The sequence below is a fragment of the Leptodactylus fuscus genome, chromosome 6, assembly GCF_031893055.1.
Source record: "Leptodactylus fuscus isolate aLepFus1 chromosome 6, aLepFus1.hap2, whole genome shotgun sequence".
In the NCBI taxonomy this organism is placed as follows: Eukaryota; Metazoa; Chordata; class Amphibia; order Anura; family Leptodactylidae; genus Leptodactylus; species Leptodactylus fuscus.
Window position 1 is genome coordinate 141,801,943 of NC_134270.1, and position 14,517 is coordinate 141,816,459.

General features: G+C 42.1%; 1 protein-coding gene across 1 annotated transcript in view; it reads left to right on the forward strand.

Moving 5' to 3' along the window:
• PLTP (phospholipid transfer protein) overlaps positions 1–14,517 on the forward strand; it is a 30,007-nt gene that overhangs the window by 565 nt on the left and 14,925 nt on the right. The window lies entirely within an intron of this gene.

Genomic DNA, 14,517 nt, shown 5'->3' on the forward strand with positions numbered 1-14,517 from the left:
AATGATGGAGATAACAACAGATCCCATTGACAGATCCCATCCGTCAGGCATCCGATGTGACTTTGTCGTCTGTGATTTTAGACAGACTTTGAACTCAGCCTCCAACACAGATGTGAACATAGCCTTACTGACTGTTTCCTTTAATGCAATTTTAAGTTGTGGTCTAAAGAGGTTTTGCACCTGTATATAGGGTTACAATAGATAGTTTATAGGGATGGGACTTGTAAATATGTTCCTTTGATGTATTTCATGTCCATGGGTAACCAAATAGAGTACTGGTCTGTATTCTCTCTTCTTGTGCAATATATATACAGTACATTGTTAATGTTGTTTTATATGCTAAACATATAGTACCCCTTCTTTTACTCATATTTGACCAAAATTAGGGTCCATAGTAATATAAGATTTAATGTTTATGGCTATATTACATGTATGTTTCTATTATATGTCATATATATATTTGCATTATCGGAGTGCTGAATTTCATTGGTTACACACGATATGACCCTATATCACGTCTTTGACTGTCCATCTGATTTACTATTGGCCTGTACTGTATTAATTGATGATAACGCTCTTTTATTCCGCATGGTTAACACATAAATAAAGCTCACATACCCGAGCGCTGGAGATAATGTGCTCTCTGGACTAAGGGGGGCGGAATATGAGATTGGCCGTTTACTTACTTCTTGTTCATTGATGCATGTGTATATATAGAGGATCAATTAATCCCCTTTCCCAAATGGGCAGCACGTATAGATTGTTTATTCAGAGAAGGATGAGAATTTTTTCTTCTTCTGGATCAACATTGGTTGATCTGGAAGGATTTCTGAACTGTGTTACCCTTCTGTATAAGGTCGCAGTCTTCTTAGTTTGACTCTTATGGTGTAAAAGTACAATAGGGCACTTGTTTGTCTAGTTAAAGGGATTTCCCACATTTCAATTTGTAGACAATTCAAAGTTAAAAATATTTGCAATTTAAAATATTCATAGAATTTGCAGTTTTCAAAAATTTTCTTTTGTCTTGATCAGTTGTCAGGGAATACGACCATGAATACAAGAACTTTCTATGGTCTGGGACTTGCCAGAAACATATCCATGTAGTGGGGGGTGCAGAGGAGCCTTAGGGGGCCCATAAGCACTGGCATCAGTATTAAGATTGCACCTTCCATCTGGCCCATAAGCCAAGGAGACCCACAGATTCCCCTAACCACACTAAGGTGGATTAAACTCTTTAACACCCATAACCATCTCTATCAAGAAGGGATCAGGTAGGGGGCCCCAGACAAAAGATTACACCGGGGCCACAAGACTTTAGTTACGTCACTGCATCCTTGATGTCCTTATTGTTTATCAGACGCAGACACTACATGTATGAGAAGATCATGGCTGGGTTTCTGCATTCATGGTCATATCCATTGGCAACCTACCAAGACAAAAAGACTGCCATTAAGATGATTGCAGAAAATCATAAGAAGTTGCAAATATTTTAATTATTTACATTTGTAAAATTTGTAACTTGTTTCTACATTTAAACATGAGAAAATTCCTTGAATTGACAAAAAATGTGTGTTTTGGGGTTCATGTTATGTAAAGAATAGACGGTTATGTAACAGGTCTATAACTTCTTTCTGATCATGGAGGAATTCCTCTAATTCTTCACCTCGGTCATATCGCCAGACGTGTATTTTTAGTCAGATGCAAGATTGAACATACCCTGTCATTTCGAGTCATGGATTGCGCTTTTCTAGGAATCCCAGTTTAGGATTCCTCTGAAATGTACAGATGTAGCAGAGTTAACCCCAACTTCTGCAATAGGTTAAACCGCTGCAGCGAGATATCTTATCACGGAAGATATTTGAACACATTTTTCAATGACCTTTCATTGGTTTTGGTTGTCTTCTGGATCACGCTGCAGTGGCTTAACCTATTACAGGAGTTCGGGTTAACTCTGCTACATCTGTACCTGTTACAATATGGTATCCATATATTAATGCTATATCCTATCCTAAGAGTATTTGCCCTAGGCTTCTAATTCCAGGAGGCACCAATACCAAAAATTTCACAAAAATATTCTAGAAATTCAGCACGCAATAGCAATACGTAAGCATTTGTACTCTCTACTAAGACCTTCTGAGCAGTTAACCTCTACACTCGTGGTGACCCTACAATATATAGGGACATATTATTTGACGGGTTTTTTTTCACCTTCTTTTTCGCCTACATTCTGCATAACTTAACATGCAGAGCATTACTTTGTACAGGTTAGGGCGCGTTGTAGACCCCGCGTGGCTGTCATATCTATACTGAGCTACACGAGTGATACTAGTACAACACTCACGTTATAAACATTTCATAGTACGATCTGTTTTATGTACTGAAAATAGATTTAGAAATTGTGTAATTCGTCTTAGGACGGCCACCATTAAGCCCGATATGGCCGGCTTTATTCATGCCAATGATTGGGTTAGTGTCAGACAAAGCCTTAGCAGAACGGCAGAGGTTTAGGGGGATGTGGAAGCAATTGTAGAACGTGAGGGAAGATTTAGGTCATTCGGGAACATCTGCTGCTTTATTCCTATTACTTTCCAATTTTATGGGATTTTAAGAATTTGATAATTCAATTTTGTATTTTAATGGGTGGCAGCAGCTTATTTAGGGTCTATGGCTTTGTGTGTATGAACTGTATATAACAGGGCTCGCCAATAGATTTGATTTTAAAAGCCATCCTTATTATTACATACAGTACTGTACTAAAGTTTTAGGCAGGTGTACTGCGATAGTAAGAATGCTTTCAGAAATGGAAGGGTTAATAGTTTATTTTTGTCTATTTACAAAATGAAGAAAAGAGAAATCTTAATCCCATCAATATTTAGAGTGACCTTTGGAGGAGGACTCTTGGAAGAGACGATATGGCCCCCACAGATATTGCCCCAATCTCAACATCCTCCAGTCTGTCTTGGATTACATGGGGACATAGAAGGATTGAGCATGACTACATCCACAGAAGATCTGTGCTTAGTTCTCCAAGATGGCGGCAACAACCTCCCTGCTGAGATCCTTCAAAAACTGTCTGCAAGTACCGAGAAGAATTGATGGAAGGCAAGGGCAAAGGTCACACCGAATAAATGGCATTTATATTTCTCTTTACTTCGTTCACTTCATATTAGTAATTAACAAATATGAACTATTAACCCTTCTATTTCTGAAAGCATTCTTACTTTGCAGCAATTCAAACACCTGCCTAAAACATTTGCACAACACTGTTTACTTTATTAAATATTTTCCTTAACTTCGTCATATTTAAGATTTTATTTAAGGTTTTTTTTTTGGTTTTTTTTTTAAACTAATATGGGGACGTTGGTGACCCTTATGGGATTATTTTGCTTTCCTATAGGATTACTATGCATATCCTTAGCCGATGCATATAGCAGTATACAGAGTAACTATGGGTACCTTGCAATATTTCTAGGTATGAGTAGCCACTATGTAGTATCTCACCATTTTTTTCATAGAATCAAAAATATTCCATATGTCTGTGTATAAAACTGTTACATAGAGTCACAGTTTGGACCATACAGGTCTATAGGTGACATATATACGTATTACAAAGATGGGTAACATGGCAGTGTACATGAGCCCTAAGGGCTCGTTCACACGGTGTAACGTGCCGCGTGATTTGGCACGTAGACGCCGCGTGACCCTTTGCGTGCCGTACACGCTCCCATTCATTTCAATGGGAGCGGGGATCGTATGCGCCGCGCTAGTTTGCGGCCGTGCATTTATTCATGGCCGCAAACTAGCGAGGCGCATATGATCCCCGCTCCCATTGAAATGAATGGGAGCGTGTACGGCACGCAAAGGGTAACGCGGCATACACGTGCCACATCACGCGGCACGTTACATCGTGTGAATGCACCCTTAGTATACTGACAAGTTCTGGTGTTTGGGTGTGTTCACACAGGCAACATTTTCCTTGGAAAACCAGACAAGTATTTTGGCTGTATGACCAGTGGCAAAGAATAGAGGCTGAGCATGAGATTTGTGCTGCAGTCACTACGATGCTGATGAGACCTATTCCATAGGGTTACTCAATACGTGGCGAGGCGACAAGCTATAAAAAAGCGAAATAATGTGAATAGTTTTTCTGGGCTGAATCCAACATGCTGGAAATAGTTTGCAAAAATTTCAGTGTGAGCAAACAATATGGCCGGATTCTCAATGCTTTTTTTTTGTTATCCCTCATTCAAAAATCATAAACTTTATTAAGCTTTTGTATATTTGGCCTTTTTTCTTTATGTTTTGGACTCTACCTGGATTATTCCAACAAATAGTGGCCGCTGTTTTACTCACCCATCCCTTCTCCATTCCATGGACTCTCCACTATGGTGACCAGTGGGTGCTTCATCCTATATCAGAATTTGGGCATCACATCCTGACATGGTTTAGCATCCTTGTGTAGTACGTGGCGCCTCCTAGAGGCCACAGACTGCCCACGATGGGAGTCGGGATAGGTTAATGAATATCAGCATTACTTTTTAGCTTAAAGTATATGGGGGCAATGTATTATTTGGGAGCCATAAAAGGCAAGTTATAGTGTCCATAAAAGGCAGCATTATACTATGTGGAGGCCATTAGAGGGGCAGTGTATCATGTGGTTGGTACAGGAGGCAATGTACCATGTGGGGGTCATTGTTACGTTCGTGTCTATGCCCAGACCCAGAATCTGGACTGCAGACTGCACCGCTAAGGGAACAGGGGAAGGAGACTTTCCCTGACGCTACGGCGGCTAGCTAGGCCCTGCCTGCAGGTGGTGGTCAGCTGTTCCCAAGCTAGCTTTGGCCCCGACAACTCCTGGCTCTCTAACACGAAGGCCTAGCCGACAGATAGGGGCAAGAGCTACAAGAGAGCTAGGGACTGGGGATACTAAGGTGGTCACCCCTAAAGAAACCAAGGTGCAGCTGCAGACAACAAACAGGATGGGAAGTGCTGGACAACAGACACACAGCACAACACAATACGCAACAAGAGAATGAGGAGAGGTGAGGAAAGGGTTAACATGGGACTGGGGCAAAACAAACTGGAACCCAAACCTCACAAATAACCAGATATTGCCAGGCAAACAGAACTGAAGGACAGGGTAGAGTAGAAGTGTTGAGGGACAAACCAGACTCACACACAAGGTAACACTCACACCACTTCCTAGTCAGTTGTAATTCCACAAAACAGAGCCACGAATTCCAGTTGGTAACAACGAAAACTGGCAACTAGTGAAGCCAGCCCTCTTCCTAATAAAGGCCCCAGAGTCATCCCATAGGATAATGGTAACAACCAACACCTGAGGTTCGCTCCAAAAAACCTCAAGTAAATTCTGAAGGCCGATACTCAATGCCCAACAGATGGCCCAATGGCAAGAAAACCACCAGAAGACCCCAGACCAAACCCCACCAGAAAAACACACAATTTTTATACAAGTCTTCAGGTCGTGACAGTCATACAAGGGGCAATGTACTTTATGAAGGCCACAAAGGTGGCAATGTACTGTGTGTGGTGGGCAATTAATGGGGCATTATACAGTGTGGGAACTAGAAAAAGGGGAAATATACTGTGGGGGCCAATAAAGGGAATGTTATACTGTGTGGGGGGCAACAATGAGGTATTTTTTGACCTGTAAATGAGGGACCTTCAAACATAATCTTGCTTGGAGGAGCAATGATGAATTTGAGACATCTGTGTATGGAAAATGCTATTTGTCAATGGGGACTATGTTTTGGGGTTTCGATATTGTCCAAACCCCCTTTAGTGTTCCCAGTGATGACAATGACGCCACAGTCACAGTGATTTTATACATTATATTACATGTCAATAGCTATTGCCTGTAATACCTGTGGTCTGACATCCCAACAACTATATCGGTATTATTTTTAACCATACTCATACCAACTGAGAAACCTGAACTCAACATACCCAGTGGTTAGCACTGTGGCCTTGCAACGCCGGGGTCCTGGGTTCTAATCTGACCAAGGCCAACATCTGCATGGAGTTTGTCTATCCTTCCGTGGGTTTCCTCCAACATCTGTGTATCTGTGTTTTATGTTAACAACTGGTAACAAAGTAAGAACTATCCCAAACCTTCTTCATACAGGACTTCACTGCATTGTCCGACCACACTGGCAACTCATCAGAGACAGTGTCCTTCATCCCAAGCCATAGGCCTTAAGCCAAATTCTGACCGAGCCTTTTAGTGTTTTGACTGCAGACACAAAAACATTCAGTTCCTTGCAGAGATAATATCCAAACCTTGTGAACAACAAAACACATTTTTTTCCAGGAATTTTCCGGCTGACTGAAAAGAAAACCAACATACATCATGCAAAAAAGCATTTCCTAAAGCAAAAATGTCTTTACTTTGCTTCTTTTAAGGCTGGGCGTTTTATAATGTTTCCGTTTTTCTTATTATTCTGCTTGAAGAGCAATTTTATAGGAACTTTCTTGGGAATAATCATTCCTTACCATGACCTATAGTTACCTTAGAGATCATTCATATCTAAGCAATATTTAGCATTGAAAAAAAATGGAAAAAAATTTAAGAATTTAAAGGAGATTTTCAGGATATTTATGTCCTATCGTTAGTTTAGGTTATCAATATCAAAGTAGCTTTTGAAGAGGTTGCAGTGTGTGGAAAGTCCAATGTTCTGGTCCATTAGAGGACCAATCTCAATGGATCCCAAGGGATTCCACTGACTATAATGGGGTCTCTTGGGTGTCCATCAGATATCTGGGTTTTTTTTAACTAAAGTTGAGCTTGCAGCACTTAGTGTTCTAGCAATTTCTGATGAATATGCACTAGCTGGACACCCAATGCAGATGTGAACGTGGCCTTACCAAGCACATTGCTGTACATTGTTTAGTGGCCATGGCCATTGCGGTATATATATTTGATGAATGTGACATGACAGGCCTGTTGAGTGGAAGTGGCCTCGAACAGCTGATGGAGGGTGTAGAACCTCAACTAGTCTGATATTCTAAGGATAGGTCATCAATACCTAAGTCTTAGAAAACCACCTTAAAAAAGTTGTAAGGTTATAACATCACTTTATAATCTGTGGGGGATCTGATCTCTTGGACCCAGAGTGGCCCTGAGAATGAAGATACTGCAGTAGTGAATGGTAGTCCCAGCCACCCAACTCTTCAGGGTTCCGCAGTTGGCCGTATCTGGAGGAAGGAGACATAGCATTACACCAGTACTACAGCCAGAGGCATAACATCAAGCTCCTGGGCCCCAATGCAAAGTCTGTACCAGGCCCCCCAATTATAATATATCAGTTATAGTTCTGATCACTTGGAAAGAGACACTGTATGGGCCCACTACAGCTTCTGGGTCTGGGAGTAATTGCACCCTCTGCACCCCCTCAAGTTATTCCCCAACTGTGTAACTTCAGGATTGAAGGAGGTCCCAGAAGTACAATTGCTGCTGATCGTAAAGTGATCCTAGCAATGTCCTATCCCATTTGTCATCGACTGCTTATTGTTGAAAGCATCATAAATTGTGTTCTGTTGCAGAGATTGATATAGGTAATGTCTGTTTATCTATCCATTGACTGACTCATAGTTGTCCTTTCCAGCCAGTGACCCAATTTGCAAACATGGGTCTAAAACTAAACTTCAAGGGAGTCTGTCAGCAGGGAAAGTGGTATAAAACTAATGACAGTACTTCGTAGGGCGGCTTTCCAAAGATGACTTTCTTATTTTTCATTGCAGCTTCATTTTCATTTAAATCAGCTTTATTATTCTGATGCAAATAAGTTGACAAGGCCTTTAGGGTGTGCGTCTCCTCATACTGGGGTTTCACTCTCTGCTTTAGATAACCAGCCCTGGCAGGAGAGGACCTGCCTCTAAGGTCTTTATGCATAAGAAGAAAAAGCTGACTTTCCTGAAAAGAATAAGAAAGGCATCTTTGGAAAGTGTAGAAGCCGCAAAACAGGGAATTGTTATTAGTTTTGCGCTGATTTTCCTGCTGACAGGCTCCGTTTAAATTTGAGATTAGCCAAGTCAATGTCTCAATATGTAGAACCGCACTCCAAATGTAGTAATGCTTCAAACAATCTTTCTTTCTTTTTTTTTTTTAACTGTAATTTTTTATTGAAAATTTTTAACATGACAAATAAAAGAACATTGGTGAAAAATATGCAACGTTTCGGTTAAAAAGTCTTCATCAGGCATATAGGAGTATAAGAAAAGTGAATGAAATAGCTTTGAATTAGGTCCAAACAACAGCTGAGTCCCACACGGTAAGGCAGATGACTACTATGACATAGCTGCAGCGTCAGAATGGACGCCAGTTCCAGCCATCCATGTACGTAATTGAGCCAACAGATGTTGGATAGAACCACAAGAGCCCCTCTGCCCTTTATTTGCACATATGGAGGAAATATTCTTACCCATGTGCTAACAGTAACCCAATTTCATGGTGCGTCTTGGCCTTCACATGTACGTCACGCATTACAACCTTGCTTCCCTTCAAAGTCCTTTGATGCTGATGGTCTCTGAAGACATAATACCAATAAAATCTTTGCCAAAACAAGAGGATTGTATGACAAAGTTTGAAAGATAGATACAGCAATTTTTTTTCCCAAAGCCTACATAATATACATTATTGCACCAAAGTATAGTACAGGCTAATATTGGTTATATTACACATTACGTATACTGTATACATATACATATTACATAGTTAAGGTTCATGAGCTTGCAGCAAAAAACATGAGCATAAAGGAATTACTCCAACTGTCTTATGTTTATGGAGGTCCCAACTCCCCTCCTCCCGATCCCATAGTCAATGTTGACGGAAAGAAGGAAGGGGCCACTACTAGCCCTGAGCTACAGTTTTCCCCACCATTGCTTCTTACATGGCTGCAGTGGGAATCCACAGGAGGAAGAGGAGAACAGGTAAGTATATGCTGTAACGTTATGTTAACTCCCAGCATCTGGGAACTTTTATTTTAAGATGAGATACCCCTTTACTACTTTGGCAGATTCTAATGTTATATAATTCACGCCTATTTCCATGTATGAAACCTACATTAGCCTCCAATACCATCATTACCATTAGAGAACCATCAAAACCTATATATAGACAGAAAAGGATATATTGATTACATATATATATATATATATATATATATATGATCTTTATATAATAAAAACCTGACAATACCAGTTATAACATGTCAGAATACCGGAGTAAGTTGAGTTGATATGTGGAACAACAGCCCAAAGGTATATATAAATTATAACATTAAACAATATGGAACTCCAGTGGCGTAACTAGGAATGGCGGGGCCCCATGGCGAATTTTAAACATGGGCCCCCCCCAACCGAAGACCTTGACCGACCCCTCCTCTGCATTCCTGCGCACTCTATTATGTCACTTAGTGGCCCCTGCACACAGTATTATGTCCCTTAGTGGCCCCTGCACACAGTATTATCCCCCATAGTGGCCCCTGCACACAGTATTATGTCCCTTAGTGGCCCCTGCACACAGTATTATCCCCCATAGTGGCCCCTGCACACAGTATTATCCCCCATAGTCGCCCCTGCACACAGTATTATGTCCCACTGTGGACACCCATAAACAATTATTATACTCTGGGGTCTTTTCAGACCCCAGAGTATAATAATCGGAGACCCTGGGGGAATAAAAACATAAAAAACTACTGTTTCTTACCTGTCCCCGGCTCCTACGCTGTCGGCCTCCGCTGCCGTCCTTCTTCAATGACCTGGGACGCAGGCCGGGTTCTTGTGACGTCAGACAACTAGGAAGGAGGCCTGGCAGGATCGTGGAGAGGTAAGTAACAGTGTTTTTTATGTTTCTTACCTCTCCCGGGCCTCCAATCATTATACTCGGGGTCCCGCAGTGTCAGCCAGGATCGGTAAGTAAATAGGGCCCGTAATGGCCTATTAAAAAAACCAAAAAAACAAACTGCAGCCGTAGCAGCTGTCCCAGGCCCTGAGGCAGCCGTTAACACTGCTACCACAGTAGTTACACCACTGTGTAACTCCAAAGAAAATGTAGCCAGAACACATAAAACACCATCGGTATAGAGATCATTACATTAAAGGGATCCTATCATATAAACACATTTTTTTTCTTAGTAACACATCGGAATAGCCGAAAGAAAGGAATCCTGGTTCTTGTCAGTATGCAAATTAGCTCTCTCGCAGCACTGAGGGTGTCCCCAATGCTGCGAGAGAACTCTCTCCAGGGCCGCCTCCATCTTCATCAGGAACATCCTCTTCATCCTCTTCTTCCGGCGTAGGTTTCAGACTTCTAGTCCTCGGGCAGAGCAGACTGCGAATGCCCGCAGGCCACGAGAAAATGGCCACTTACCCAGTATTGTAAGCAGCCATTTTCTTGGGTCATAGTATTAAGGTTTTTGCCTAATTGCAAGCAGCAAAATTTCAGTATTGAAGAAGTAGAATATTTAAGACACAGAAAAATGAATGGTTGGCCATTCAATGAAGTACTTTTCGGGGGTTTTACCCAAAGAGAATGATCCTAAAGGGGAAAAAAATTGAGGGATAGAGGTCCTATCATTGGGGGGGTATATCATGGGGAGTGGCTTATTGCAGGGGAGGTCACCCTCACATATTATAATGCTCCCTTAGCACTTGCCACACAGTATATTGTCCTCTAAGCACCCTCCAAAAGTATAGTGCCCCCAGGTCCCACACAGTATAATGCTCTGAGCCCACTCAGTACGGGGCCTGAGGAGTGAGTGGTGAGTATACTGACACTTCATCACTACTCATTGGTTACCAGCCACCAGGTTTTACTTTAAAAGGTTCTTTACTTTGGATAATCTCTATTTGTCCTTTTGTTATCAAACCTGTTGTGTGTGGCATGCTGAATTTCCCTGCAGTGCCACCACAGGTAAGATTAAGCATTACACAGTTCTCATTAATCCTCCGGAGGGAAGGTACCCTTTGTTACCACTCTCCTCTATAAATCCCCAATAGATGACCCCTCTTCTGTTACTTAGATTTCCCTTTTAGGGCATCTGAAATTGGGTTTTGTAGACTGGACAAGCAGAGAGCTCTTTTTCGGTGTAATTGCCATGTGTATGTCTCTACGCCCACTTTGTCTTTCTTTATATACTACCTATAAAAATTACAAGGTTGTGAATGAGGTCCATGAGGCTAAGCTGACATTACTTAGGGTGTATATTGTGTAACTATAAAGAGTGGGTCCAATTTGCCCTGTAAGTAGCTCATGTGGATTCAGTTGCCCGCACGTGCTTTATGAGTATAATGACAGGGACGGGGGCAGCTAATGTTATGTTGCCAAAACCTTGATGTGGCGCTGTATAAACGCCAGGCTATAACTGAGGTCTGGGATGGGTTTTCACAGTATTTAACATTTCACGTCCTCATCTGCAGACACTTATCAAAGACATTAAGATATGTTGTAATGGTTATTGTGCAACCTCCCAGGTTCTGTTTTTTTGTAGGATTAGATCACAAGGTCCCAACATCTGTAAGAGACAGTTGTTTGCTGAATGTATCTGACCACATCTGCTGACCTAACAGTATGAGTAAGAGGCCCCTATGCCTCATGACGGAGCTCTGCGCTGGGGCGGCAACTCACGGCACAATGTCTTTAAAAGCAATTGTACTCCCTGGTAAATGGAAGTGCCCTGAAGTTTTCAAAAATATTGTTTAGGTGATTGGCAGGAATTACAGATCCTATAGGGGTTGATGCCTAAATTACCTAAACCCCAGACTGACAACGAAATGTTTACAAGTTGTTCCCATAGTGAGGGAGTTACATTGTGATGGTAAAATTGGTCATCCAGGAGAGTTTGTTTGCCTCTTTATTCCCTTTTTCTGGCCCTTGACACAGTTGTGTATCTCCTTGCGTATACACTATGCCATAAATAAATACATGTGGCCATGGTAGAGTGAAGCCCCATCACACATTCTATTATGGGACCCAGTTGTAACTATCGTATATACTCAAGTATAAGCCGACCCGAATATAAGCCAAGGCCCCTAATTTTACCACAAAAAACTGGGAAAACTTATTGACTCAAGTATAAGCCGAGGGGGAAAATGCAGCAGCTACTGGAAAATTAAAATGGTCAGAGTTTTTGGGTGTATTAGTTGCTGGGTGCTGGGGAAGGGGAGGGGGTATTTTGGTTGTCTGTCTGCCCCTTCCCTGAGCCTGAGGACTGGGTTTTTTTCCCCCACTTGGATTCAGCCTGGCTGAATATAGGGTATCTGCAGTGCTCCTATTAACCCCTTTCCGATGGAACAGGAGCACTGCAGATACCCTATAGTCAGTAGTCCGGGCACTTGCAGACACAGGATACCTAATGTGTTTGTGTTTCACAGTCATTTTCTACTTTTATATGTATTCTAGGGAAAGGAGGGATTTATTCTTTTAATTAAGAACTTTTATTTTTTTAAACATTTTTTTTTCCTTTTGCATTATTTTATGGGAGATTCTATACATTGATATTGTGGCTGGTCATAGGCCCCACCACCACCACCACCACCTTTGCTGACTCTAGTATAAGCCGAGAGGGTCTTTTTCAGCACAAAAATTCGGCTTATACTCGAGTATATACGGAACTTATGTCCCTACACACCTGTATGGCATGATATATATATATATATATATATATATATATATATATATATATATATATATATATATATATATATACACTCACCGGCCACTTTATTAGGTACACCATGCTAGTAATGGGTTGGACCCCCTTTTGCCTTCAGAACTGTCTCAATTCTTCGTGGCATAGATTCAACAAGGTGCTGGAAGCATTCCTCAGAGATTTTGGTCCATATTGACATGATGGCATCACACAGTTGCCGCAGATTTGTCGGCTGCACATCCATGATGCGAATCTCCCGTTCCACCACATCCCAAAGATGCTCTATTGGATTGAGATCTGGTGACTGTGGAGGCCATTGGAGTACAGTGAACTCATTGTCATGTTCAAGAAACCAGTCTGAGATGATTCCAGCTTTATGACATGGCGCATTATCCTGCTGAAAGTAGCCATCAGATGTTAGGTACATTGTGGTCATAAAGGGATGGACATGGTCAGCAACAATACTCAGGTAGGCTTTGGCGTTGCAACGATGCTCAAGGGGCCCAAAGAGTGCCAAGAAAATATTCCCCACACCATGACACCACCACCACCAGCCTGAACCGTTGATACAAGGCAGGATGGATCCATGCTTTCATGTTGTTGACGCCAAATTCTGACCCTACCATCCGAATGTCGCAGCAGAAATCGAGACTCATCAGACCAGGCAACGTTTTTCCAATCTTCAATTGTCCAATTTCGATGAGCTTGTGCAAATTGTAGCCTCAGTTTCCTGTTCTTAGCTGAAAGGAGTGGCACCCGGTGTGGTCTTCTGCTGCTGTAGCCCATCTGCCTCAAAGTTCGACGTACTGTGCGTTCAGAGATGCTCTTCTGGCTACCTTGGTTGTAACGGGTGGCTATTTGAGTCACTGTTGCCTTTCTATCAGCTCGAACCAGTCTGGCCATTCTCCTCTGACCTCTGGCATCAACAACGCATTTCCACCCACAGAACTGCCGCTCACTGGATGTTTTTTCTTTTTCGGAACATTCTCTGTAAACCCTAGAGATGGTTGTGCGTGAAAATCCCAGTAGATCAGCAGTTTCTGAAATACTCAGACCAGCCCTTCTGGCACCAACAACCATGCCACGTTCAAAGGCACTCAAATCACCTTTCTTCCCCATACTGATGCTCGGTTTGAACTGCAGGAGATTGTCTTGACCATGTCTACATGCCTAAATGCACTGAGTTGCCGCCATGTGATTGGCTGATTAGAAATTAAGTGTTAACGAGCAGTTGGACAGGTTTACCTAATAAAGTGTCCGGTAAGTGTATATACTGAAAAAATCCTAAGGTTGAGTTCACACAGAGTTTTTTGGTCAGGAATTTGGCCAGGAATCTGTCTCAAAATCAGCATCCAAAAAAAGCCTCCCAGTAGAACTCTATTGGGAGACTTATTTTGGAAGATAATTTTGAGGCAGATTCCTGACCAAAAAACTCAGTGTGAACTCAGCCTTAACAATGCAGTTCCTACAGAATGGGAGTCCTGAATAAGCTGTTCCCAGTAACAATGGAGATATTACTAACTTGAGCCGGGCACCCTCAGTCTCCAAGGATCCCATTGTAGCCACATTGTCTGCTTCCATGGTATGGATGCCTTGTATATGATTATACAATCTCTTTAGGTGAAGAAGGGAAATTTCTCGTTGCAAACACTGAAAATTTGGGATAATGGTGTCTGCCTGCAGGGCCGGCTCCAGGTTTTTATGGGCCCTTGGGCGACAGAGCCTCAGTGGGCCCCCTTGTAAAGGAGGCGGGGGGAGTAGAGACACTGTGCGTCGCAGATGAAGCAAATGACGTCATGCAGGAGTGTGGCGTCACCAACGCCATACCTCCCAATTTTTAAAGAGA